Genomic DNA, 26,731 nt, shown 5'->3' with positions numbered 1-26,731 from the left:
TTACAACATTAAACACTGGCCTGTTCTTTCTCACTTGTGGGTTGGAATACTGGGATAACTAAGAACATTTTTGCCTGCATCCTCTTGCTTTTTGGGCTAGTAAAAGATTTTTTTCCAGGATCTTTGAAACATCTAAAAACTTATTAAACTATGCTATAAAATATTTGCAAATTAAGAACAGTGTCCACAGGGATATACGCTTAGATAATTCATAATATTCCACTTTTTTATTTTGTGTTAAAGTGACTTGCATCCATTGTATTGTAGTCAAATAATTGGTGATTTACCTTTCTGTGGCTTAAATCATGCATCCTTTGTCTATTTTATTTACATAAAGGGGAAGTTTAAAAAGTACTGTTTAAGGCTTGTGCTGTCTGGATCAAACATTTCTTGCTAAGAGTATCTTAAATAAGAAACTCATGGCTGTGCTGGGCCAGAGTACTCTCAGCTTTAGTGATTAAGCTAAGCCACTGTAATTCACTAGGTCAGAAAGAACACGGAATTATCTGCCATTTACTGTTTAGACCATTGAAAGTCTTCAGGCACAGTTTTTGCTGCCACGATTAGTTTCGTATTTTACCAATTGAGTAGATAAGGTGAAAAACAGAGGCGATGTGGGGTCCAGGGTCTGCAGTCCAGGTTACTACGTATACCAGAGTCCCTTTCTGGGCCAACACAGATAGCCATTTTTATTCTCATACTTTCTGCATGTGTACTCATTTGCCCAACAAGATGAGGAATACCTTCATTTTGTCCTGGTAAAACATCAAGCACTTATTTATCTTCAAGCATAGAAATAGACCTAAAGATGTCAGAAAGATGCCTCTCCTGTGCTCAGATTTTATGCATGTGCTTAGTGATTTCCAGAACAGAGTTCTCAGCAGAGAATAGTTTAGTATGAAACACAACTGCCTCTATGCACTGTTTGACATGCCCAGTGACTTTGAGAAAAAGAGTACTTTGTTATCTTTTTGTGCACTGGACAAAAAAATCAGCCTCATTGAACTGAATTTTTAGCAGTGCATGCTTGCTTGTTTTGGTTTGCGTTGGACAGGAGCTGTGATTTAAATGCATTCCAGCAGAATTCACCAGTAAGACAGCTCAATAATTTCCCATTTACCTAAACCTCATGATGCTGGAAAATACTTGGCTCAGCTTCCAGCACTATGCTCCAGTACTTCTGGTACAGCCATTGTAATCTCTGTCACTTGCTCAGATCTGCAGTTGGTGAACTCATATTAGGACAGTTCAGAAGAGCAGGACAAGCTGAAGTCTCTGTTGTTTATCCCTGAAGCTACTGCAATTCAGGGAGAGTTACTGACATCTGTGAGACCAGAGGGAGCCTTTTCCAACCTCAGCTGACTCAGTGCCCCACAGCACATAATAGCCCTCTGTAGTATCCATACTGAAATATGCCTTTTAGGGAGAAAATCACCATTGCAAAATCACTGGCGATTTGGAGACCTCTAAATGGAACACAATTCACACAAGGCTGAATTTCAGGCTTTGGAGTGTTACTGTCTACTAACACACACAGAGCTCTATCAGATACAGTGCTCGATGTCTTTTATTAGAACAATGTCTCTTACTTGGGGAAGATAATTTATTACTTTGGCCAAAACTGTTTTATTGTTATAAAATTTTATTTACTTAATGTGAACCAGCAAAGAGAACCATAGTTTAGATGGTATTAAATGGTGGAAATTATAGCCCAAGGGATTAATTCTAGCAAAATTCTGCACTGAAAGGTAAGACTTTCTTCTTGAACATCACACCTGAGCTGTTCATCTCAGAGGGTGGATTGTAGACTGATATAAGTTCCTCATGCTTCCAAAAGAAAAGTTTTCTGAAATCCTTTGAAAGTGTGAAAAGATTTTATTTATGTTAAAGAAAAGGTAAAAAGTGAAGCATTATGAAAGGATTACTTTTTCAGCCACGACTAAATGACTGGGTCCAGTTGCTGTCAGCTTCATTAGAAGTCATGAGTCAGACCCACCCATCAGGTTTGCGTTTCTTTCCTGACATAAAGTATCTACAATCCTGGCTAAACTGCTACTATTCATGAATTACTGTTAATTAATTAAATCAGTGCTACAAAAAGTTGCTTTAGAAAAAACTAGAACTATTTCCCCCCTACTGATTAGTAAAAGAAATAAGTTCGTTGTTTAACCCTTCATAAATAATAATAATAAAAAAGACCCACAAACAACAACAAAATAAAAAAAAACAACTCCTTGTGTTTCTATAACCCAAATTTACTTCATTCCACAGACACATATAAATATAAAAAAAAAAAAAAAAAAAAAAAAAAGTGCAGTTTCCCCAATGAATTCCAGCACCAAGCTGCATTCATGGTGTCCTAATCAGCATAACAATACTGTCACTATATTTGATTGTTAATTATTTTCTTCTCTTATATTTAAGATTGTTTGCATTTCATTAAAAGAAGAATATATTTTTATTATTTTGTATTGTCCCTTTAAAGACTTTCTTGAGGAGAATGCCAATACTATCACAATTAAAATGAAATGTTCAAGCAGGGCTGTCTGCTTCCAGATCTTTGAGTGGAGCTACGTAGAACTAGCTGCTTTAATTGAACCAATGAATTCAGCCTTCAGTACCCCATGCAGATATTCTTTTACTTTAGCAGTTATCTTAAAGGTTTTCTATTAAAAATCACATTAAATTAGGAAATCTATTTGTCTGCATATTCCAAAATGCGCATGTTGATTTTTCCAATTACGTGTCTGACTTTTTATCACACTTCGTAATATTTTCAGGAGCATGCACAAAGCATTGAAAACCATAAGAATTTCTACTCTTTGGTTAGAGAAAGCAATTTTCTTTCAGATAAAATAATCTATTTGTTCTTTGTACTAATTTTTGTACTAATTATATTGTGATTTTTGTCTTCTTTGCGTGTTCTCTTCTGATGTTGCAATAAACAACACTTTGCTGGTAAAGCTCACAGAATTACCAACGGCTGAGGGCAGATTCAGCTGCTATGAAAGCTGACATGATTTGGACTATGGCTGTGATGAACTTTTTTCTTTTTGAGTTTAATATAACTCATTTTTTAGTCAGCCATTCCCTTAAGGTCCTATTCAACTATACACTGAAGTCCATCCAAAGACAAACAGTCTTCAGCTGAGTTGGATTGGGCCCTCAAGGGCACACTAAGCATGTGTACAACATGGACAGCAGTACTGATTTTAAGAAATAGAGGACTAACTTTCAGAAGAGCCAGCTGAGACTGATATTCAATTCACTATATTAACAAATATTTTTGTTAAAAAGCATATTGTAAAAATTATAGAGAATCAGATTTTTATCCTATTTGTTAAAAACCAGCTGATTTCATAAATATAACAGTTTTCACTAGGAAAGCTGGCTCTTTTTCTGATCTGAAGCATTATTCCCTGTAAATAAAGTTGGAATCTACTTATACAGAGTTTTTTTTTTTCAGATGATAAACTTTAAAAATAGATACCTACATCATTTGTATTTATAAATGGAGCTGTTTAAATTTCATTTTCTGAAAGAAAGAAACAGCATAAATCTTGCAAATATTAAACATGCAAGATTGTGAGTACTTTTTTTAAAATGTTGGTAGTAAATACCCATTAATTCAGAAGAAGGTGGATTCATTACAGTATAATGCATCTAGCTGATACAATGCTACACAGGGATTTTATTCTATTTTACTTTATATTATTTTGTATTTTGTGCTGTCTAGAGGTTACAAATAATGTAAAAAACATTTTTCCAGGAACAATTGAACAAATAGCAGGAACTACAAGGCAACTGAAAATCCTTGAATTTAAGATCATTCAATTTAAATGAAGAGCAACTTTTTATTTAGGTTTTTTCTAGGTGTTTGTTTTTCTTGTTTCGTGTGTTTGTTGAGGGTTTCTTTGTGTTTGTGGGGTTTTTTGTCTGTTTGTTTTGGTTTATTTTGTTTGGTTTTGTTTTTGTTTTTTCCTGATTTGTGGAGTTAGAAAATTTCTGTTGTGATGTACGGAAACTACTTGCACCAAAATTACTGTAATACACGTTCTAAAAATAGCATTATAGAAGTGTCCTGTTGCATTTCTTTACCATTGTGGAGAAGCATATGATTCCCCTGCAGAGCTACCTAATTCTCTCTATATAAACGGATGCACACCTTACATATGGGGTTAGTTGTCTGAAGAAGCTATTCTAAACTTTAAAACAGTCACACAGAAGATATTTTTTAATTCAATTTGATTCACAAAATAATTTAGACACTGCTTTTTTTTTAAAACAAAGGGTATTCATAAAAGAACTGTGAATGGAAAAAAAAAAATAGAACCCCATTAAAGGTCTAAGTAAGCACTTAAAATTTAAAAAGTAATTAACACAGTTTTATTATAATATTTATTATGTGTTCCTGAATTAATTTTCCTCAGTCTGATTTAATATAGATCATTATTATTCTCATTTTGTGGTATGTGGACCTATGCTTAGCTACTATTCTTAAGGCATTATTATTCATTTTGTCCCAATCCCCCTACTTGTCCCCACGATCATATCTGTCTGTTTCACATAAAGCTGTGAATTTATTTCCATAAGATCTTGTGAGACACACAGAGTATTATTCCCATTATACTAAGTAAGGTTTGTTGCCTTTGATTGCTTAAATTCAAGAGTATCTAAAAATTCTAGGCATTCATTACAAGAAAGGAAGGATCTGATTTTGCAGACTGTTTATATTGCATTTTATACATTCAAAGCACAATCTCTATTGACTGTATTTGCACTTCTATAAATCAGACCCTACAGTCTCAAGTTAGACACCTAGAAAATGAGAAACATGTAGTTGGTACTCTCCTCTTAAAAAATGAATTTCAGTGGCTTAACTACAATCAGAAAATTATATTCCCATGCAAGTACTCTGCTGTCTGGGTCACCAAGTAAGTGCTTTAACGTGAAACCTCTTCTTTCTTTTTATGCAGTCTTTCAGAGGTGGAAAATTTAGATCCACTCTGTGAATCATACCAAGCAATATAAAATAACTAGAGGCACCTGTGAGTTGTCATCCTTTCTGAATTTCAGTATACCAGAAGAGTAAGATACCTAATGGATTTCACAGATGTTTGCTTGCGGGAGAAGGTAATCTCCATGCTAAAGTTGGACAAAACCTCTTAGGAATTAAGCAGAGATCTAAGGTGGATTCTGTACAAATGGAATAATTTTCAGATTTGAGTAGATTTTCATGGGGACTTAAAAAGATCTCATCATTTCAATTTCTCAATCAAAACAGGTTTGGTTTAAAAAAAAATCAACAACCTTATTTTACATGTCAGTAGAATCGTGTGTCCTTTTCATGGCCTTATTCTTTGAAACAGATATACTACTTAGGCTACCTGCTTGGGGAGGAGGGAGCTTTGTTGTTTTTAATAGACTGAGATAACATCCACAGCAAATGTCAGTCAGATTATTTTTTGTTAATCTGTAACAAACTACAAATATCTACAGACCTAAATTTGTGTTTTACCCCAATTACAAGATAGTGCTAATGTGCCGTAGTCATGTTAGAAAGCCAGATGACTCTTAGCATTAAATTAACACAGCTTTCAGGCCCCACAGTAGGCAGTTTTCAGCTTATTCTTTAAGTTATTAGGGTCAGCTTGACTGAAGCCACAGGTGGCAGCTTATAAGGTTTCTGTTTCTGTCACTGAGTTTTTTTGGCTAGTATGTATGGAGTGGAGAAAAAATTGTCAATGGTAATACAGTTCTTTCCTAAAAGATATAAGTGACTGTAAGAACAAACCTAAGGCTGTGAAACAAGGCCACTTGTTTACTGATTAGTTTAGGTCTTCTTATCAGTCTGGATACCCAGACAAAGAATCGAATGTCAGTATGGAATCTTTTTAAATTAGAAATAGAAGGTGACATCTCATCTAAGTGATTTTCAGTCTACAATTTAAAAAAAAAACACAATGTACATTCAGCAACTGAAAACACGTGGCAAATAATTTGCTGAAAACTTAAAACATCAGGTGGTTCCCAGATTTTGTTAAGATGAAGTAATATCAGGAAAAATTAATAGTATTATCATTTTGTCTCTTATTTCTTCTGCTTTATTCCATTTTGTACCCTACAAACACATTTCAGATGCATTTTGTCAGCATGCAATGGTGTACTAGGGTTTAATAAGACTATGTTATTCTAGGACAGAAAATAAATAAGAAGCTATTGTTAGTTTCTGTCTGTTGCCATTTAATTGTTGGACAAAGGTCATCTTATCTGGAGTAGGGCACCAACAACAGTTAATATCAAACTATAACTTTCTGGGCTAAAAATGACTTCTTTATGTAGTGCCTTGAAATATTAGGATCCACAGCTTGATTTAAATATTGTGGTGTAATGTGATATGGAGATTTTATAATAATAACCACTGAAATGAAGTCTGGTAGAATGTTTATTCTCTTGCGGCTTCTAGGAAGAAGTATCTCTTCAGGTCTGAAAAACAGAATTAATAGAAATATTGCAGGGGAGCTGTAGTAAAAATACTGCAAGGGTCTTCAATTAAATAGATGTCATTACTCGCCTAGGTCTTCACAATTAGATGTAGTTTAAATTTTAAAAGATATCTCCTTTTCAATATTCTTGAACAGGTTAAGATCATCATCTCTGCTAAATTGTTTGACTCTAATTGGATGCAGAACAAAAGCCTTTATCAATCCTGCTGACACCTGTACTAAATTTCTTTTCTGGCTTTGAATGTGCTTTCAGGTATAAATCAGAATACTAATGATGATATTCACAGCCTTGCATAGTCTGTGATGGGGTTCTAAAAGCTCTTTGTCATTCTTCTTCCTACCTATTACTAAACTGGAAAGTTTGGACTAAGATGCACTTAAATACTTGTGTAGCTTTAATATGTTGATAATGCCAGAATTATCTATTGTTAATTACCTATCTAGTACAGCCATATATATTTTTATATATGTGTGTATATACAGATTGATACAGATATTTATTTTAACTATATTTATTTATTCATTCATTCATTTCTTTATTTTTGCCAGTCAAACAATAACCACAACACAAAGACATGAAAAGGAGGTAATACTAAAAAAATCCCCAAACAACAAACTTTTTGATATAGCAGTTTTCACTTAGAAAAGCAATGTAAAGCATTGTTTCAAGAGCTGTTATCCCACTGTAAGCTCTCCCATCTAGAAGCTTCATTGGTATAGTCATTGTGGCAACACATTCCTTATCTAGACAGGATTTCTTAGCTCTGAAATCTGAAAATCTGAGTATATTATGTGTTAATAAATTAGTGTTACTCTACTGAAGTAATGAGATTCACTTACCCTCATCTTGGTTCCCAATATTCAGTGTTAAGAACTCCTAGAGACAGCCCCATGACTGAAAGATCACTTGCGTTAAAGACTTTGAGTGAGGCACTACAGCGCAGATGTTCCGTGGTTTGTTTATTTTTTGCTGTGGTCCCATTACTGCTCTGTAAGGAAAAAGTGCATATAGAAGTTTATGTTCCTGTATTTATCAGCCCTAGCTATATACATTCTACCTGCTTCTCTCTGCTTTATCTGTATTTATCATGGTGAATGACTTATATAAATCAAGAATTTCTAGTCTCTCTAATTCATTCTGCAAAAGCAAAGGCACACTCAAGGATTCTCATAATTAGTAAATTCAAATCTCATAAATGAACACATTTCTATTTTTACACACCACATAGTTATCTTTATGGAATTTTCCCACCCAGAGTATGTCGCTAAGGCTAAATCTCTGCACAATCCAGTCAGCCACTCACTTTTTCATAGCTATTGTGAATACCCAAAGTGATTTTAATACATCTCTTTAAAAGAAGGTTTTGGGAAAACTCTCATTTTCACTGTCTTCTAATTACTATTGATCAGAAAGAGGTTTTCCCCACTAAACATTATCCCACACCATCTCAATGTAGTTTCTTAAACTTTCTGTTCCATATCTGCCATGGACCCATCATTAGCAAGACAGCACAGCAGTGCACCAGAGTGTGCAAGTGCTGGTGTGTGCTGGCTCCAAAATGCCAGCAGAGCTGTGCTAGGGAGCACACAGCTGCCCTGGCAGCAAGCATTGAGTTTGTTGGCAGTAGAGAAAGATGTTTTGTGCATGGGATTGGAGATCAATACAATACGGGAGCTAATGGGGTGCTGTGAATGAAGATGAGGACATTACCAATGAGAGTGAAAATGAACAATATGGGGCTGATTAAGCTGGAAGTACCCAGAACCTGAAGCTCAGAAGAGTGTGGATACAGGAAGGAGATGGATTACATGGATAGTATGTCCCATTTCAATAGGCAGGAAAAATTAGTACTAGCTATTCTGTTGGAAAAATCAACAAGAGAATGAACAAAACATTGTCCACTGCCAAGAGCTGGTCTACATGCACCATTTGAACGAATCAGTACTGCGTGTCCTGTGTCCAGGTAGAGTAGGACTATCATCTGTGGGGAACTATGGTGGGTCCATGGATTCCCTGATGGAGGGAATGGGAACAGAAATTAGCCTTGAAGACATTAAGGCCTACCCATGAGAAAGATGGGAGTAAAGGAGTATCCGGAGATATTAAGGTGTACCTGTGAGAGAGAAGGGACTAGAAGAGTAACATTGATGATAGCAAAAATAGCCAATGAGATGTTACTGCTGTAACTGCTGTAACCAGTAGTGAAGAGACACATGAATTGGTAAAGCTGTATAAAAATGCACTTGTGGCAATAAAAGGCATCTACTTTCATCCTGGAAGAACTTGGTCTATGTTGTTTGTTCATCTCAAACATGACAACCATCCACCTATGTTTAGCAGAGGATCTATGCAGATGTGATTTCCTTCCCTGCCCCAGGGGTGTGCCTTAATGAAAGCTTTTACTCCTGTTCATTTTTAAAGTGCTTAGTATAATGTCTGGATAAGGATAGTTTGGCCACTGATAGTACATGAAGTTATGACTAATTATTCTACTGCACACTGATTACATGCCAGCTTTTATTCACTTTTATCACTTAATTCTATGAAAGTATTTGAATTATCTTAACCTTAAGGTAGTATGATACTATATGAAGTAACTGGCCTTTCCAAACTATTTTGAGTAGAGTCAGAAGTGGTCTATTAAGATCTTATGATGCTAAGTCTTAGGATCTGACCAACAGCTACATGCGGTGTTATTTATTTAAATTTGTTTCAGGGTATTTCTAGAATTAACAGTTTCTTTTAAACAATATAGACTACTATTAGATATAACAATACTCCTGCTGAACACAGAGTCACTTGGGCAAGCAAGCACCCAGTTAATGGAGCACATACACTTCTGTCAGGAGTGGAATGGAATGTGCTTTAAGTGAGACAGAATTTTGTGTAATCTTGATGGGGCCTACATTTTTGCATAGAAAACAGTGAAAAGACTACTCTAGCAATTTGGCTAAGGTCTATATAAACCTAATTAGAGATGTTCAGTCCTACCAGGGCACAGAACTGCAGCTGGAAACAGCTATTTAAATATCCATTTCTACCCCTAAAAAAGGGAGGAAAAAAAAGCTAATTTTGTAAAAACCTTCACAGATAAGGAAAAAAGATAATGAAACTATTAATTAGTGGTCTGTGATTACTTCTCCATATCCTGCAAAGTTAAATTCAGCCTCAAAGTAGGGCATTAAATTAATATGCAACATTTTACTGGAGACTGGGGTTATCTTTGTGAATTATACATGCATAAACTATACTTAATGGATGAAGAAAAAAGATTCTGACTTTAATTATTGTAGGGATGTGGCACGGGCACCCCATCACTCCTTGACAACACCAAAAACTTTTAGACTGGTCAACCACTATGGTCATCTATTAATACATGTCCATTGGTCAACAGACAGGGCCCTTGGTAAGTGAAACAACTCAATCAAGAGAAGTTTCTAGATCACTGGCCATATATAACCACAAATCTGATCTAAGTAGGGTATAAATGGAGCCAGGTGGAGACCTCATTTTGAGTTGGTCCTCCTTGGACCAATTGGTCTGCAGTCCAGGACTTTCCCCTTGGATCAGGACTTCGCCTAAGGCAACTTCCTCAAGGACTGAAAGTCCTCACCTTACTAGTGAAAGATTGTGTATTCTGGGCTACCCTTGAGAGTCCTTCTGTTATGAGTAATTGCACATTTGGAATCATCATTCCAAAGACTGGGGATCCCCTGAGCCTGTGTTGAATATGTAGGAAGCAAATCCCAACCTGCATCCTGAACCTCTGGTTTACAATGTTGTCCGAGTGTTGAATGATTTTGGATAAACCCGTATTCTAGTTGCTTTTCTGCTGAATGATTTTGGTTAGAATAAATTTTCTTTGACTTGATTACCTGTCTGACCCGATTTTTTGTGTGCTTCTATGATAAGAGGTTGTTTCCTTCTGCATAATAGCAAATTTGATATGTAAAATATGTTAAAATTGATATGTAAAAATTTGATAGGTAAAAATAACTACTTTGTCTTCATAGCTATTTTGTCTTGATTTAAACTATTTCTTACAGGTGCTGGAATAACCATGTCTAGTTTTCCTTTTCCTTTTTTTCAGTTTCTCTTTTGTGGTGCAGACTCAACTGAGGAACTGGAAAACAAAGAGCTTTGCTAATCCTTTTCTATTATTTGCTAACAGAACTTTTTTTTTTTTTTTTTTTCCCTAGTGATATTTAAAAATAGTGTAGAAAAGCATGTTATTTGATACTGAATGCTGTCAGGTAAAGTTGAGTAGCAGCTGCCAGATTTATGTCGTGTACTAGTTAATAATCATACAGTGTAATTCAGCCACTAGAGATAAAAATGCAGCTAGCAATAATCCTGCTTTTACTTTAATAGTTCTATGAGTATGTTCTCAGCATTTTATGTAACTCACTATTAAATCATTCACAATCATCAGCCTACTTTCCGCCCTTCTTTATTTGGCTTCCAAGGTATTTACTTTTTCTGTAATGACTTAAAAATAAAAGACAATATGCTTCTCAATTTGTCTTTCTTTAACAATCCTAAGACAGTTTTACTTCCTGGTTTAGCCCAGGAATTTTGTCTCTAAATTCACTGCTAAAATTTGACCTCAGGCTTCAGGCAGCTCACATAACTATAGGAACAATGACCATAGGAGACAAACAGTTTTTAATGGCATTGTTTCCAGTGCTGGTACCATCAGGAACACCATCCTCAGACTGCAGTAGTGCAAGTAGTTTTGTTAAATGCTACATTTTCATGGTTTATGCTATACAAATGATGAGTAAGAGGAATATAATTTCGTTGGTCATCATTTTACTGTTATATGCCACAAAGCAAAAGACACTCAGATCTTGGGATTTGTGGTTGTTGTTTTGTTAGTGAGATTGCTTGTTTTCTTGAATGTATTGTAGTTATTTCTTAGTGCTGGCATTTTACCCACTCAAACATCCCAGGGGTACTGAAAAGCTTCTTACATAATGAAGTTTTCTTTCATTATTATTATCTTCTTCTTCTTCATCATCATCATCATCATCTTGTCACCATTATCATCACCAATTATAGTTTGCAAATATTAGATAACTCTTTTGTCAAAACCTGTGTCCTTGAAGGTGTCTTTATTTCTTATAATTATATGTATTGTTTTTCATTTGAATTGACTGGATTTAGAAAGGATTAGACATGCCTCCAGTTTGTGCATAGTAACAAAGTCTCAGGATTTGTTAAAATCGCTTACTGACATTTTCCTTATGTTTTTGGTCGAGTTGCCAGCTGAATTAAAAGTACAGGATTACACACCCTTAAATCCAAACACACTTGAAATTGGTGTGTATATTTTGAGAGGTTTTTATTTTGAGTAAACTGCTGTCTTCCAAGTGGATTCTTTCCTTCCAGGGAGACCTTTGAGTGATTTCCTGCAGACTTTTGTTTACAGTAGTTTCCTCAGGCCATTTCACAGCATCACAGAATGGTTGGGGTCACAAGGGACCTCTGGAGATCATCTAGTCCAACACACCAGCTAAAGCAGGTTCACCAGAGCAGATCACGCAGGAATGTTTCCAGGCAGTTTTTTTTCCAGAGGAAACTCCACAATCTCTGTCATCCTCAAAATAAAGAAGTTTCTCTGCATATTTAGATGGAAACCCCCATGCTTCAGTCTGTGCCTGTTGCCCCTCATTCTGTCATTGGGCACCACTGAAAGGTGTCTGATCCCATCCTCTTGACACCCACCCTTGAGATATTTATAAACATAAATAACATGTCCTGTCAGCCTTCTCTTCTCCAGGCTGAACAGACCCAGCTCTCTCAGTCTCTCCTCATAGGAAAGATGCTCCAGACATCCAAACTGGACTGTTTATAGGTGTTTACTATGATTTTGGCTTAGGCCAGCCAGCACTTTAGCTAATAGAACCATGCAAAGGTCAGGAGTTCAGACAGTTTGCGATTTAAATGCTACCACTTTCTTTCAGAGGTTAAAATACTTTTTTAGTTGTCCACAAGTCCAGACATCCTTCATTTTAACAGCACAGCTATAGTCTTTTTCTATCAGAAACACAAATGCCTGGTAGATTATTTTTTCAACTCTTTCAGGCATAGGAACTGGGTACTGATTTACTTGCGATTTATTAATATCAGCAGTTCATCATATAATTATATGTTCTAAAATGACTCCACTCCATCAACTATCCTTGAAAACACAGATGTTTATTTTCTCCTCCTATACTTATGTGTTTTAAAGAAGACTGAACCATTCTGGAATATGTCTAACCTACCTACTTTCTGAGTAGCTCTGCTCAAGCCCAAAGAGCAGCTACTTTATTGTACATTGTGAACTGAGGTGTGAAACAGAACACATCCTCCTCTGCCTGGCCCTTATTAAACCAGCAAAGGAACTTGGAATGATCACAGCAAAGAGTTTTAACTTGAAGAATATTGTAGAGAATTAGGAAAATTACAGGTCTATGTGGATGTGCTGAAATCATTCTCTCTTAATAAATGATCACAAAAGGTTTATGCAACTCAAAAAATTCTAGATTTTTTTCTGCCCCTGCTCTCCACAGTGAATTCACAGTGTAAATGGTCCAAGTAAAAATAAAGGAATGATTAGTGCTTCTAGCAACGAGCATTATGAAAACAAGGTATTTAATAGAGCAGAGAGTGTGCAGCACCTTTGATAAACCAGCCATTAAACAGGTCTCTGATTACTGTAGCAGCTATTGGAAAAAGGAAGTTCCCCTGCTGAATTTCTCTTTTGGCTTTAAATATTATGTTAGCCTTGCACATTCAGCAGAATTCGCCTTTCAAAACCACAACCATGCTTTCTGCTTCCAGCAAATAATGTACTGAACTGTTCTCATGGACTTGGCAATCAATTAGAAGAACCTATTCCCAGGAAATATATATATATTTATATAAAAAAGCCTCAAAGCTGCTCCTTTGCTGATCCTTTAGAAGGTGGTTTCATTGGTTATGCTGTGCTTCAGATATTATGACAGGCTGCATTTTTATGTTTTTCAGTAGATCTACTTTTTTAAGTACTTCACATGCTTGTGGGGCCCAAGCAGAATGTCATTGTAAGAAAGTACTTTTTCAAATAAAGAACTTTGGTCATTAAATTTTGCAGACAATCCCACACCACAGATCTTCAGTGTAACAGAAACGACTTGACTGCAGACATTTGGTGGCAACATTCATACCCAGAGATGGACAGCAAATTAGGCCTGCTGTGTTACATGCATTGTCCTGCTAGTGTGAGGCATATTAACTGAATTCAACTCCACAGTCAATAGATTTCTTTCCTCCTCTTAAATGTGTAACTCACTGGTGGGCAACAGAGGCCAGCAGGAAGCAGAAGGACAAATGGAGAAAGAATCTAGTAATTATGCTGCACAATACATTTAGAATGCTTGTTATGTATGATCATTGTGTCATTTTGAATTTTAGAACTCGACATCAAATTTTGCAGTTTTGTAGAAAAAGAAATAGAATTGAGTTATACTTAAAAGATACCCATATTTGTTATGATGTTGAGAAAAATGTAAATAGTTATATCTATTTTACGAACATTGCCACTTATGGAAGGACTAAACAACTGAGTTAAAGTAGCATTAAAAGAGCAGAACTTTTCACTAAGTGGCAGAACATTATTATTTTTCTTTTCATAATTAACTTAGAATAGAAATAACTAAAAGTCAGACTTGACCAATTACATTTAGTAAAAAATGACGTTATATCTCAGAATTTTCCAACAGAATGGGTCATTCATGTATTTTAAATGTATGTAACTTGTATTAAGTTTGAGTAAACTTTCATGGCAAAACAAAACTCTCATTCCTTGTATCAAAATGGCAGCCTGTCTCCTATTTCAAAAGTTATTTCCTTTCACCAAAAATACAAATGTTGCTGTTTCTTATTTCTGTGAGTAGTTTCAAGCCAGTTTTTTCTATCAGCAGTGTATTTTCTTTATTCATCTTCTTGAAAATGGTTAAATTTAACTGATACTTCCACAAAACTTCAGATGGTGACTTGAACTGTATCCTCCCACATTTACTATTGGTTAAAGCTGCAAATAGACAAAAAAAAAAAAAAAGATATTCATTAGGGAAAGAGACAGGAAGCTTAGCTATAAGAGGTAGCTTTCAAGAGTGATCAGTAAAAGTTCATTATGAATTTCATACCAATTTCCATCCAAAGAATATTATTCTATTAATAGTCCTTTCATTCTCCATTAACGTGTCCCTCTTACACTTGTGTAAACCCGAGTAGAAAACCCTTGGGATACAGGGCTACTCTATGAATTTGTGCATTACTCTGCATACTGGGACTCGTGCCTTGTTGGGATTTAAGCTAGTCCAGCAGTAGCTGTCAGTGCATTTTGACAAACCGCACATTAAGAGTCATTCAGTTATAAGACTAGAGGAAGGAATTGTGTTACACTGTACTGTTGCTATCAGTTTGCCCATGTAACAGCTCCCCTAAACTAGGTTTCCTCTTTCCTCAGTGCATTTTTCCCTTTCTATCAACATGTTTCCTGTTGCAAGAGCCACAGCCTACCCTCCTTCATAGATGAGATTCAATAACTGACAGATGCTTTTAACAGATACTCAGAAATGAGTATTTTCATTTGTTTTATGTAGTTGGTTGTTTTTCAGTGAACAAATAAATACAGATAATTTTCAAGCCTAGGCACCTACACTGTAAAACTAGAATTTAAGGTGGTAGAATTTGTATAACACACTCAGAATGTTAAATGTACACCTCAAAATAAAATCCTGATATAGGTATACATTTAAAAGTGAAATCTTTTCCATCTATCAGATTTGGAGAGATGTTTTAAACTACAGATCAAAAAAAAAAAAAAAAAAGGCAAAAAAAAGGCAGCAAGATCTTTATTTGTCTAGTTTCTTTCCTGTGTGCTATTTTAAAACATTTAATTATTTAAGCAGGGAAGGATTCTTTCACCATTCAGTTTAAAGAGTGGATGGTTGTCTCAGAAAGAACCGTGGAGAGGGCAACACATGAGTCTTTGTGGATCTGCCAATTTACTGTAGAAATTCATCTAATTCAACAGAAATTGTATAACAACGGTGAGGTAAATGCCACTAAATTAAGGATATTATTAATCAGAGAATTTGAGATATTAAGTATAAAACTGAAACCTTTTATTTTGTTATAGTGTCTTTACAAATCTTAGCTTATTCAGAATACATGGTGATTCACATGGCCATTTTGGTTCCTGAACATTTTTGAGTTCTCCTCTATAGAAGTGAATATGCTATAATTCAACATGCAGTGGGAACCTTGTGGTGTTCCATTAGCAAATGGGGGAGGGAGAATCACCTTGGTGATTCAAGACGTATTCTTAAAAAATAGATATTTTCTAGCCTCTTTTTCATCTTGGCTTCATCTGTTGTGAAATGTAGACACTTCTATCTGACTTCTCACATTAATAGAAACCTACTTCATAAATATACTTGAAGTACAGGTTGGTCAAAGCAATATATTACTTCAGCTCTCACAGTATGAACTATAAATAGTATGGAATTTCAGCGTACGAAACACACTACACACAAAGACTGTTAACATGGACCTTAGATCTTATTGTTTATTTGTTTGAGCTTTCTTATGGTATGATTATAAGGTTCTTATTTTTGCTGTTACTCTAGTGATTTAGCTACAATTGCAAAAATATAAATATACTTTTGAGCTACAATTACCATTTCCATCTTAGAATATCAGTGTCAAGGTGTGGTTGTTTGTCTTTAATTCTGTTGAGGTACTAGAGACAATTATAATTGATGAAAGTACATTAATGTGTTCAGTCTGTCTTGAAAAGTGATTGTAATGGGGACATGAAGCAGATGACCTGCTGAGATCATTTGCTCCATATTAGTTTTGTGTGGCTTGAGAGCAGGGCAAAGCACCCGATGGCAGGGACAACACATACCACTAACAATAATTATATGCCTGAGCTAATTATTTTATCAGCAACACTGATCCATGACAGGAAAACTAAGTTCAGCTGAAACCCCATCTGTGTTCAGAGCATTATGCACTTCCTCCAGGTTGATTACTTCCTGCTGAGCATGATGAATGGCTTCAAAGTATTCAGAAATTAAGAGGGTTAGGTACATCCTTAACTTGGAAATGGACTGCTTTTTCATTGCATCCAGGTTACACAGATTTCTATTTAAAGCCAAAGGTGCTGCTTTTCTAAGTTGAAACTAAAAAGTATTCAATTGTCCTTATTTAATATCAGCCAGGCTACGGCAGCACCAGAGCATCTCAAATCACCCAGCTGTGATCTAAATCCTAGCATCTCTCAAGTGCAAAGAAAGAAAAAACAATTTCTACTATGGCTTGTGATTTAAACAACTAACACTGACAAAGGAAGTACTATCCCCCTCCCTCCTATCCTGTTTATTAATGACAAACTGAAATAGAGGAAAAATGCCTATACCAAGAATAGCGATCCAGCTCTATCAGCTTGGTGCCTACACAAATAAATCAGCCTTGAAGGAGTACCACATAAATACCTATAAATTGCTTGTGGGCACTTGTTCTAGCACACCTGTGCTGTACGCATGTACTAGTAAATTAGGCAGCGCAAGGGACTAGCCACTGTCAGAACAACTTTTAACAGTTTCTGCCTCAGGTAAAATCTCCAGGACAATTCATAGGCACAGAGCTAGACTAAAACAGCTTCAAAGACAGAAAATGGGCTCTGACTCTGTTTATATTATTATCATAAGCATATTTGCAGAAGCCAGTTTAGGAATATTCTGAGTGTCCAGAAGAATAAAATGGGAATGGAGTCCCTCATTTTCTCCTATTGGGAGCACTTCTTTAATCATAAAACTGGACAGAACTGATTTATTCCCTGCAGCTGCTCTCTTTTAATGTCTTCTGTCAAAAAAGGAGAATTCTGATTGAATATCTGCAATCACAGATATTGCTGTAGTTGCACATTTTTTCCTGTCAGGTTATGAAAACTGTCATTTTAGAAGTGCTTTGAAGAAACTCATGTTATTGAGGAATGTCAATAAAATAACCTTACCTGCAGCAGTATTGTCAGGGCTTGACATTGGATGTGAAATCAAAAGAGGTCAGGAAGTCAGAACTCAATTCACTTAGCTATAAGCAAATTCATTTCAACAACTTCGACACAGCATGATGGGTCTAGAGGTTCATCTGCTCTTGAAAGCTTTTCAACCTGGGCGTTTTGATGCCTCAGACATGCAGCCAGACTCACTGAAGAATGAAGCAATGCTTACCTTCTTATAAAATGGACCACAGAGTGCCACATCATCAAGGGCTGATAACTGTCACAAGAGTCTTAATGTCTTCCTTCTCTTCTAATTTACCTGAATCCTCACTAAAGAAGTTATGAATCCAAGCATTTCATCCCTACCTGAGGGCTTGTTCTTTATAATTCTTAAATCTATAAAGGCTCCTACAGCACTTTTCTCTCTGGTTTCATCCCAAGGTTTATTTGTAACTAATCTGCTTTAGTAGTTGCTTTTGTTAAAAGTGATTGCAGATGTAAATGAAAGACTTACTTATTACCACAAAGAAAGGATTGAAAAGACAGTCAGACATCACAATAGAGACACACATAAAGCTGTAAGAATAATAAATGAAACAGTAAACTCAAAGACTTTTATTTACCCTTTTAAAAGTGAAATTAAAGTAAATCGATAGGAACAGATTTACAGTTGATGACCAGACATCTGTTTTTCACAGTGGAAATTTGTTTAACTCTAGAACTCATTGTCATAATACGTTACAATGTTCAAGAGCTTAATAATCTCTAAAACAACTAAACATTTGCATGGATAATAGAAACACACACTATTCTATAATATAGAATTTTATTTTTTTTTCAGAATGGAAATAGGTAATATTTTTATACAGAATCACATCATTAGCTGACACGTATTAAGAAACAATTTTCCTACAGAACAGTTGTTGGTTTTGTTTTTTAACAGATTTTCTTATAACTGACATTTTGGTTCACTGGTGACTAAAAAATTATATCATGATTTAAAAAAAATGCATATGTGCACTGAGTCAAACTTGAAAAACAGTTGAATGATTGGTGAAATGAAAACATGGTGTGTGTTAACAGAACCTCCAGGTTTATTTTTACAGAATCACAGAATCACGGAATGTTAGGGATTGGAAGGGTCCTCAAAAGATCATCTAGTCCAATCCCCCTGCTGGAGCAGGAACACTTAGAGGAGGTTACACAGGAAAGCGTCCAGGAGGGTTTTGAATGTTTCCAGAAAGGAGACTCCACAACCTCCCTGGGCAGCCTGTTCCAGTGCTCTGTCACCCTTACTGAGAAGAAGTTTCTTCTCAAATTTAAGTGGAACCTCTTGTGTTCAGTTTGAACCCATTACCCCTTGTCCTATCATTGGCTGTCACCGAGAAGAGCCTGGCTCCATCCTCTTGGCACTCACCCTTCATATATTTGTAAACATTAATGATGTTACCCCTCAGTCTCCTCTTGTCCAAGCTAAAGAGATCCATCTCCCTCAGCCTTTCAATAATGTTTAAAACGAAATTTATTGCTTGAGAATATTTAAAACAAAAATTAAAAAAAATATATGCAAGCATCAACTTTTAAAGACCTGTTCCTAAGACTGCTTGCTGAGTATGCCTCAAGGGCAGGTTGCTGAGTTTCTTCCTGAGACTCAAGGCTGGCTTCCGGTACATGTGTACCCCTGATGGCACACAGAGTCTCCAGGGTTGATACACTACAAGGCAACCCAGGAGGCAGTTGAAGGACAAGTGGTGGGATCTGTCCTGACTACCTGAAGAAGCAACTTTTTCAGAGCAGTGTAGCCTGTTAAATCTGCCAGCTACTGGGTAGTGCACTCAGGTGATTTTGGGATGAAGGCTGTGAGGGGAGAGAGGGTGTTGTTTGTTTTTCTAAATAAAGTTTTAATATTCATTTTTTCCCCCTGTGTATTACCCATTTTTCTTTTTTTTTTTTCAGACTCTCTTGTTAAAAGTATTCTTCTGTACATAGAATAATTAAACACACTTTAGGCCAGAGGCAAATAAATTACTGGGAGCTTGGTGGCTCTTGTGGTTGTGCTTATGCATACTTTGTTTTTTATGCAAATGGAACATCTCAATTAGGAAAAAAATCCTAGTTCTAAAACTTTTAGATCCTTATTTCACCATCCTCTCTACCAATAATATTATTTTTTTTTTTTACTTCAGACATGGATTAAAACAGATTTCTATAGGTAAAAATGAAAAATATATATTGCTCTAAAAGACTTCAGAGACAAACATTTGCCTAATTGACATGTTATTAACCCAGAAATACATGTTCTAGGTCATGCTTTATGTCACTGCCAATTAAGCACCTTAAGCAGATCAGTGGAACATACTCTAAAAGCCCCTATTCATCTGCATTGTTTGTAGAACTTGGATAGTGTTAATTTAGAGTCATAGATAATCTGATTTACAGATATCTACAGTGTGATTATATGACAGTGAACCTATGCATTCCCTTTGTAATGTGTCTGATGTTTTTTGTCCTCACTGCTAAACATCTATTAGTTATTCCAGTATTAGTCTAGCTTTGTTTTATTAAACTATTTATCTTCAACCTCCATCACGCATTCTTTACAGCTGTGTCTGCATGAGAATGCTGCTATGTATAACATTATTTTAATACAATTATAGTATATTTCTCGTCTTCATAGGTTATTCACAATAAATGAATGTCAGTCAGTTCAGTTGATATAATTTTACAGATTATATAGTCTGACTGGTCACCTGCAACCTGTGTCCACCAACACAAAATTATTTCCTGAGTCCTTAATTTTCTGTAATTGCCCTGGAAGTTCACAGTACAAGCTCAGGACCAGGATTTACACCACTGAACATAACAATTGCCTTTAAAATCCCAAAGCTCAGTGAGGAACAGCATCATACTGTTGAAAAAGATTACAGACTGAAAGCAATTTCTTCTGCCTTTATTGAAAATGTTCAATAGTTTCTTAATGTGTGCATGTATTTTTGGACAATTCTTTTTTAATTGCTTTTTTCTTTCCTTTCTCTTTGATCATCATAGAAGCTGTGCAATTCAAGAAAAAAAAATATTAATTAAACTCTCCATAGGAACATAAACCTGCAAAAGAGCAAACTTGCTCTTCTGACATCTCTCTGAACCTTTCCAAGTTTGACATTCACATTTAATCATAGTCATCAAATAAATTAAATGCTATTGTGCTGCTTGCTATTATGTTTTTTTCTTTAAATTATTTTTACAATAACAGGCAAAGTAGATTCCAGAGTGTTTGCTCTAACATATTTTTAGAGAAATTATATAGAACTTCAAAAGTATGAGAAATATATATCCATCTCCATATTAGATTGTTCCTCAAGAAGCAGCTCCATTTTTTAAAAAATGCAAGCAAACTGAGCTCATTAGCATTTTGATGAAATTAGGACAAAAGATCTAAGAACCTGATTGTACTCTGATGCAAAACATTAGCAAAGAAGTGAAAAAGTGTTAGAACGAGAATTAGAACAGGTTCAGAAAGTTGCATTGGAAAGGATCTCCACTTTGTTGTGCATGATGTAGCAGACATCTTTTTGATAAACTGTTTCATAATTTATTTTTAGATTTGGAGTCAGAATAATTTTAAACCCAAAACAAAAGAGCAGCCCAAGTCCCCCACAGTTATCAGGTATCTCACTTTCTAAATGAACTGCTTGCAGTACATTTTTTTTTAAATAAAAAATGCTTCTGATAGACTCCAGTCCAGCAATGCGTGTATGCACAGTTCAAATCACATATTCAGGAAACTACATTGTGAGAAATGTTTAAAATTCATTCTATTTAAATATAAACAACAGTCCGAATGGGTTTTATTTATTTGTTTCTCTGTTGAATTTTAAAAGTGATTTAGTTTCATGGGTGAACTAAGAAGTGAAACAAAACATTATGTGACATCCTGAACTTTTATTTTTAGACATTTTTCTAGATTTTTTCTTCAAACAGGAGAAATGAGGAAAGTTCTACGTATGCATGACCAGTTCAAAATTTAGAAAATAAATTTTTTTTTGCCACAGTTATAATCTTCAGCCCATTTGTTAAGAAATTCTTCACAGATGCTCGGAAGAAAGCAACACTTTCCTTACCTTTTAAAAATCATGCTTCATCTGCTCATTATTCCAATCTGAGCTGGCTTCTTTTCGCATTTCTAAACATCTCTCTGTCTTCTAACTCAACTTGAATTCAATAGTGACTTCAGGCAACCCAAAGATACATTTGTTTTGGAAAAGAGACATTGTATAATATTTGTTCAGACACAGTGCTGAGCCCTCTGGGTTCGAATGGAGATGAGGACAGTTCAAGAAACACAGACATCATTAGTAAATCACTTCTGCTACGTTAGAGAAACATACAAATATATTTGAATGATTACTATATAGATCTATTCTAAATGATCTGACTGGCCTGATATAATTTAGGCCTACCCATATTCTCAATAAAGGAAACAGAAACTTTGTCAACAACTCTTTTTGAAGAGATATTTTAGAAATCTCCTTTTTAAATGAAACTCTAAATGTATATGCTGGCTGAAGTATCTTGGCTGACACAAAGGTAAGTGTGGCACTGGAGAGAGCAGAGCTATTTGAATAGCTGGCTTCAGATCTAAAACTTTCATTTTTCTCCTGCAATGAACCATGTCGTTTGGGCTCTTAAATGGCAGCCACTAGAGAACACTGGCAGACTGGGCAGTCAGAAGTTCTGATTTATTTCAGGCTGTTCCTTTTAACAGCAGCACTTGTTTAGAAATATTTTTTCAAAAGGTTCTCTTTCCAACTTCTTTTTTTTTAATCTTTTAAGCAGAAACTGCCAGTGTTCATATTAAAATAAATCTGATCTAACTGAAGATTTATATACTGATATCAAGATACATGCATTCACAAAATTATGTGTTCTGCAGTAATTTTAAACATTGCTAACAAAACAATCTGGGCATGGCTGACTCAGGTTCCTCCAGAAAACAATAACTTGCAAGATTCAGTTGGCTCAAAATTCATATATACAAAATAATCTTTATAGCAAAAACAGGAAAAATAATGGTCGCTTTTTCAGGGTACCAGAAGTAAAATCCAAAGAATTAAATGAAAAGAAGAAAAAATATTTTCTGAAGGTGTGTAATGAAATGTTACAAACAGGGGATTACAATAAAAAGCTAAGGAATATAAATTTAGGAGGAATCAATTCTCCTTTCCAATCATATTCAACCCTAATAACAGAGCTTTGACAGGTTCATACCTTTCTGCCAGTTTCAGAAAAGACTACTGCTGATCAATAGCACTTATTTTAAAGCAGAGAGTAAGGCAGGGGAGAGACACTGGTGAATGGAAACACACTTTTTCTCAAAATTAGTCTGAATAGTGGTATAATGCTGTGTGAAACACAGAGCAAATACATCAGATAATCATCAGTTCTGTTCATAAATCATAAAGATTTCATTTGTAATTATTTATTGTTTTGTTTATTTTCTTATTTAGCACCCTAAAGAACACGTCTGTTCCACCTCTTTGGAATAGCATATTTTCTTGGTTTTGGGGTAGCAGAGACTTCCTGCAGAATTTGCCTCAGAGAAGAAGAAATTCTCAGTAGTATATGAGATATGGAGACAGGATCCTGCACAAAGTACACTGCAGAGCACATTCCCTACTGTAAGAAGCCTTTTTGTTTTAAATCCAGGCAACAGACTGAGACCCTGCAGGTACCATTTTTATTCCTCGCTTCCAGAAGCAACCTTATACTGGTTCTGCTGCTTCTGTCTTCCAGTCTCTGTTTACATGGAAAATCTTCTGCCTTTAAAACAGTTTTTCTTGATTTCTTTTCAAAAAGGCTTTCCCTTAAAACTTTCACTATTGTTCCTTTTTTCTCAGGTCATGTTTCCAAAACTTTCTAGTCTAAACACAGAAATAATTTTACAAGCTTTATTTGCTAATCTTCAGCAAGTTCCCACAGCTTTCAGCTTAGAGCTTTCTTTTTTCATCATCCAATATTTCATTTGGTCTCTCTTTCCAGCACAAAATTGCACCATTACTCATTACTAGCTCATTGAATTCACAGCTGTACCTGTAAATAAGAGGGCAGGAAGCGTTCCCTGACAGAGAGGTGACTGTTCCATGCCATTAAATCCTTTAACCTTAGAACACAGCAGCTGTATCCAGGCTGCTTAGTAAGAGGGATTCCTGGCCCAGGAGATCAGGACAGTGCTACTTGAAACTGGGTCAAAATGAGGTAAGGGACCTTCATGAATGATGAAGTTCTGGGGCCCAAGCCTGAACACTATTTAGGTTAGAGCCTCTTGTTCACATTAGAATGATAGTGGGGTTTAGGTTTTGGGGTTGGGATTGATTTTTGGCTTGGGGTTCAGGGTTATGTGGGGTTTTTTTGGTGTTTGGTTGGTTGGTTTTGTTTGGTTTTGTTTGTTGTGGTTGTTTCTGTTGTTGTTGTTGTTTGTGTGTGTGTGTGTGTTGATAATTTATTTCTTTTATTAGTCTTAATGTTTTCAGGAAAGGTGGAAGATTAGTGCTCCCCAGTGAATTTTGCAAGTGTTTTCACAATTGGCTTGTTTCTGCCCAACTTTCTTTAGCCAACCAACTTTACATGCCCTTTTTTGTATTTGCTGTAATGGTCAAGGTGTTCTAGCTTGTTGACATGGCTAAAATTCAAAACCAAAAATATGATTGCTAGAGTTGTTAAATGATAGATAAGAAATTACAGCTGGAGAAGAGCAGGAGCTTGCCACCACTTTCTGTCCTTCCTGCGAGATAGGCAGCCTGTCACCTCTGCTGATTCAGGAATTCTGGCCAAAGAACCACGAAGGCACAAATCAAAGTAAAATTTACAAATGCCTTAAATTAGAATGGTTTTTGTGACCAGGACTAGGATTCACTTGGCTATTTTCTCTAATGTATTGTCTAATACCTGGGCACTCTCATGAGTATATAGGATTTTGCACTGCTTGCAGACTGCTAAATGGGCAAATGCAAGCACACATGCTGTTTCTGGGGCTGTCCAACCACAACTTGCCTTATACTCAAGAGGACCGAGCAGACGTTAATTTCAAGCTCACATACCCTGTTTTTTAAAGACTGCATTAGTCTGAGCTGATAATGCTAATGCTGATATAGGTCTCCTGAACTGGAACAAGCTCAAATCCTGACTACCTGAGAGTCAGAGGAGCTCAGATTTGCCTATGCTTGTTTATGTTGTCATAAACCTTTAAGTAGTTAGTCCTAGGATGCCTTGAGCCAGTAGCTGGCTCCAAGAGGTGTGAGTTAGTGGGATGTGCACCCAAAGCAATGCTTCAAAGCAATCAGTGCCTTGGATTAAATATTTGCAAAATTCTGATGCTTAGTAGTGGCCAAACAGAATCTATTGAAATGCTAAATGCAAATCCATGGCTAAACTAATTCTCACTTTGAGGAACATTGCATGTGTGAGTACATCTGACTATATGCTTGACTCATGCAGGTAAGTACTGGACGTTCAAAGCTCTTCTGCTGGTAGACGTCTACTCTTTCTAACTCTTCTCTTAATATAAGGATAGTTTTGGGTGCCTATTATTCAGTACAATATTTCCATAGCTGCAGCATGGTGTTTTGATCACTTTGATACAACAAAGAACATAGTTTGGAGATTTGTAGATAAAACAAAAAATAGAACAAAATAACTTGATTCTAAAGACTAAGGGCAGTTGGTTCTGCTAAAATGTGCATTGAGAAGCAGATTGTGTGATTCATAGAGGAGAGTGACATGATAAAACATAATGATACAATCATTCAGGTATTTTCTTAAAAAATATTTGGAGGAGGAATGAGCAACAATATATTTAAAAAGCCTAATAAAGAATCTTTTGTTGTAAAGACCCAAATGGTTGAAGGTGTGGCCAAGTGCTTCTCTTTTCTGTGATACTGCTGTTCATCACAAGTAACGTAACTATTTGGTGTGTGTGCTAGGAGTGATACACAGAGAAAACTTTTTCTTCTATAACATGAGGCAAATTCAAATGAAGCTGAACTAAAATGTGTGGATGAGTTGATATGCAAAAATGCCTTATGGTTTATTTTGAAGGCAGTTGCATACAATAACACTGAAACAATTTTTTTTAAAACATATCTAACCATTTACATTTACTTCTCAATAAATGGACTTTCATACCTTTATACACTATGTATCTTTCAAGGTTTAGAGCAGTCTAAATGTATGTCTTTAACACTGCCTGTCACAATATCGTCATGTCCGTCTAGTCTGGATGAGTCAACAATCAGATGCATAAAAAAAGGGTCATGTATTTGGACTTTCAAGAGTAGTGGCTAATGCTATCTGGAGCTTGATATCTAGCAAGGTTGACAGGAACTTCATAAAACTCAGCAAGGACAAATTTGAAGTCCTTCACCTGGGAAAAAATATACAGGGGTTGGGGCGAAACTCTACTGAAAAACTTGTATAGTAAGCTGCACAGGTGGCACCAGTGCACCCTGGCAGGAAGGGAGGCCATAAGCATCCTGTGCTGTATGAACAGAAGCACAGTCAGGAGACTCAACACTCAAAACCTGAATATTATGTTGAAGACAAAGACAAACTGAAGCGGGTTCATCAGGTAGCCTCCAAGATAGTCAGGGAGCAAAGCAAAACAAGGAGAGGCTGATGGACAGTCTTTTACAGCCTAGAGAAGGGACAGCTTCTGGGGGACCTAACAGCTGCCTGGCAGTTCATTCAGAGCAGTGATCAGGACGACAAAATTAAGCTGTTCACAGTGGTGTGAAGGTAGGAAATAAATTGGACCAAGAAAAAATCATACCAGATATGAGTTAAAACCTTTCTCACTGAGATGATGGTCTAGCAAAAGGCTGCTTGTCCATTAGTCGTATTGCTCAGAGAGACTATGCAGTTCCCATCTTTGAAAGTTTTCAAGACCTAATGAATAAAGCCCTGGGCAATCTGGTCTGACCATAGTGCTGACCAGTCTTTGAGCAAAAGCTTGGACTACAGAGGCCTTGAGGTCCTTTGCAATCTAAATGATCCTAAGACCATATAGATTTGTTTGTTTTTAAATTCCAATTTAAACACATAAAACTGTTCCCCAGTCACTGCCTTATATACAAGTGTTCAGCTTTTGTGTTTCATCACCCAAATCCTTTTTTTCCTTTTTTTCTTTTT

General features: G+C 35.9%; 1 long non-coding RNA gene across 2 annotated transcripts in view; it reads right to left on the bottom strand.

Moving 5' to 3' along the window:
• LOC110362095 (uncharacterized) overlaps positions 1 to 26,731 on the bottom strand; it is a 140,961-nt gene that overhangs the window by 19,891 nt on the left and 94,339 nt on the right. The window contains exons 3-4 of one of the 2 annotated variants that reach the window (XR_010471109.1): positions 7,347 to 7,495; positions 1,705 to 6,486 (exon numbers count right to left, since the gene is read on the bottom strand). This is a non-coding gene — a long non-coding RNA (uncharacterized LOC110362095). Of the gene's footprint in view, positions 1 to 1,704; positions 6,487 to 7,346; positions 15,381 to 26,731 lie in introns of those variants that run through there. The other variant, XR_010471110.1, reaches the window with a different exon arrangement.

The sequence above is a fragment of the Columba livia genome, chromosome 3, assembly GCF_036013475.1.
Source record: "Columba livia isolate bColLiv1 breed racing homer chromosome 3, bColLiv1.pat.W.v2, whole genome shotgun sequence".
Classification (NCBI taxonomy): domain Eukaryota; kingdom Metazoa; phylum Chordata; class Aves; order Columbiformes; family Columbidae; genus Columba; species Columba livia.
The sequence above is the reverse complement of the archived record's forward strand: the minus strand, read 5'-3'. Positions and strand labels throughout refer to the sequence as shown.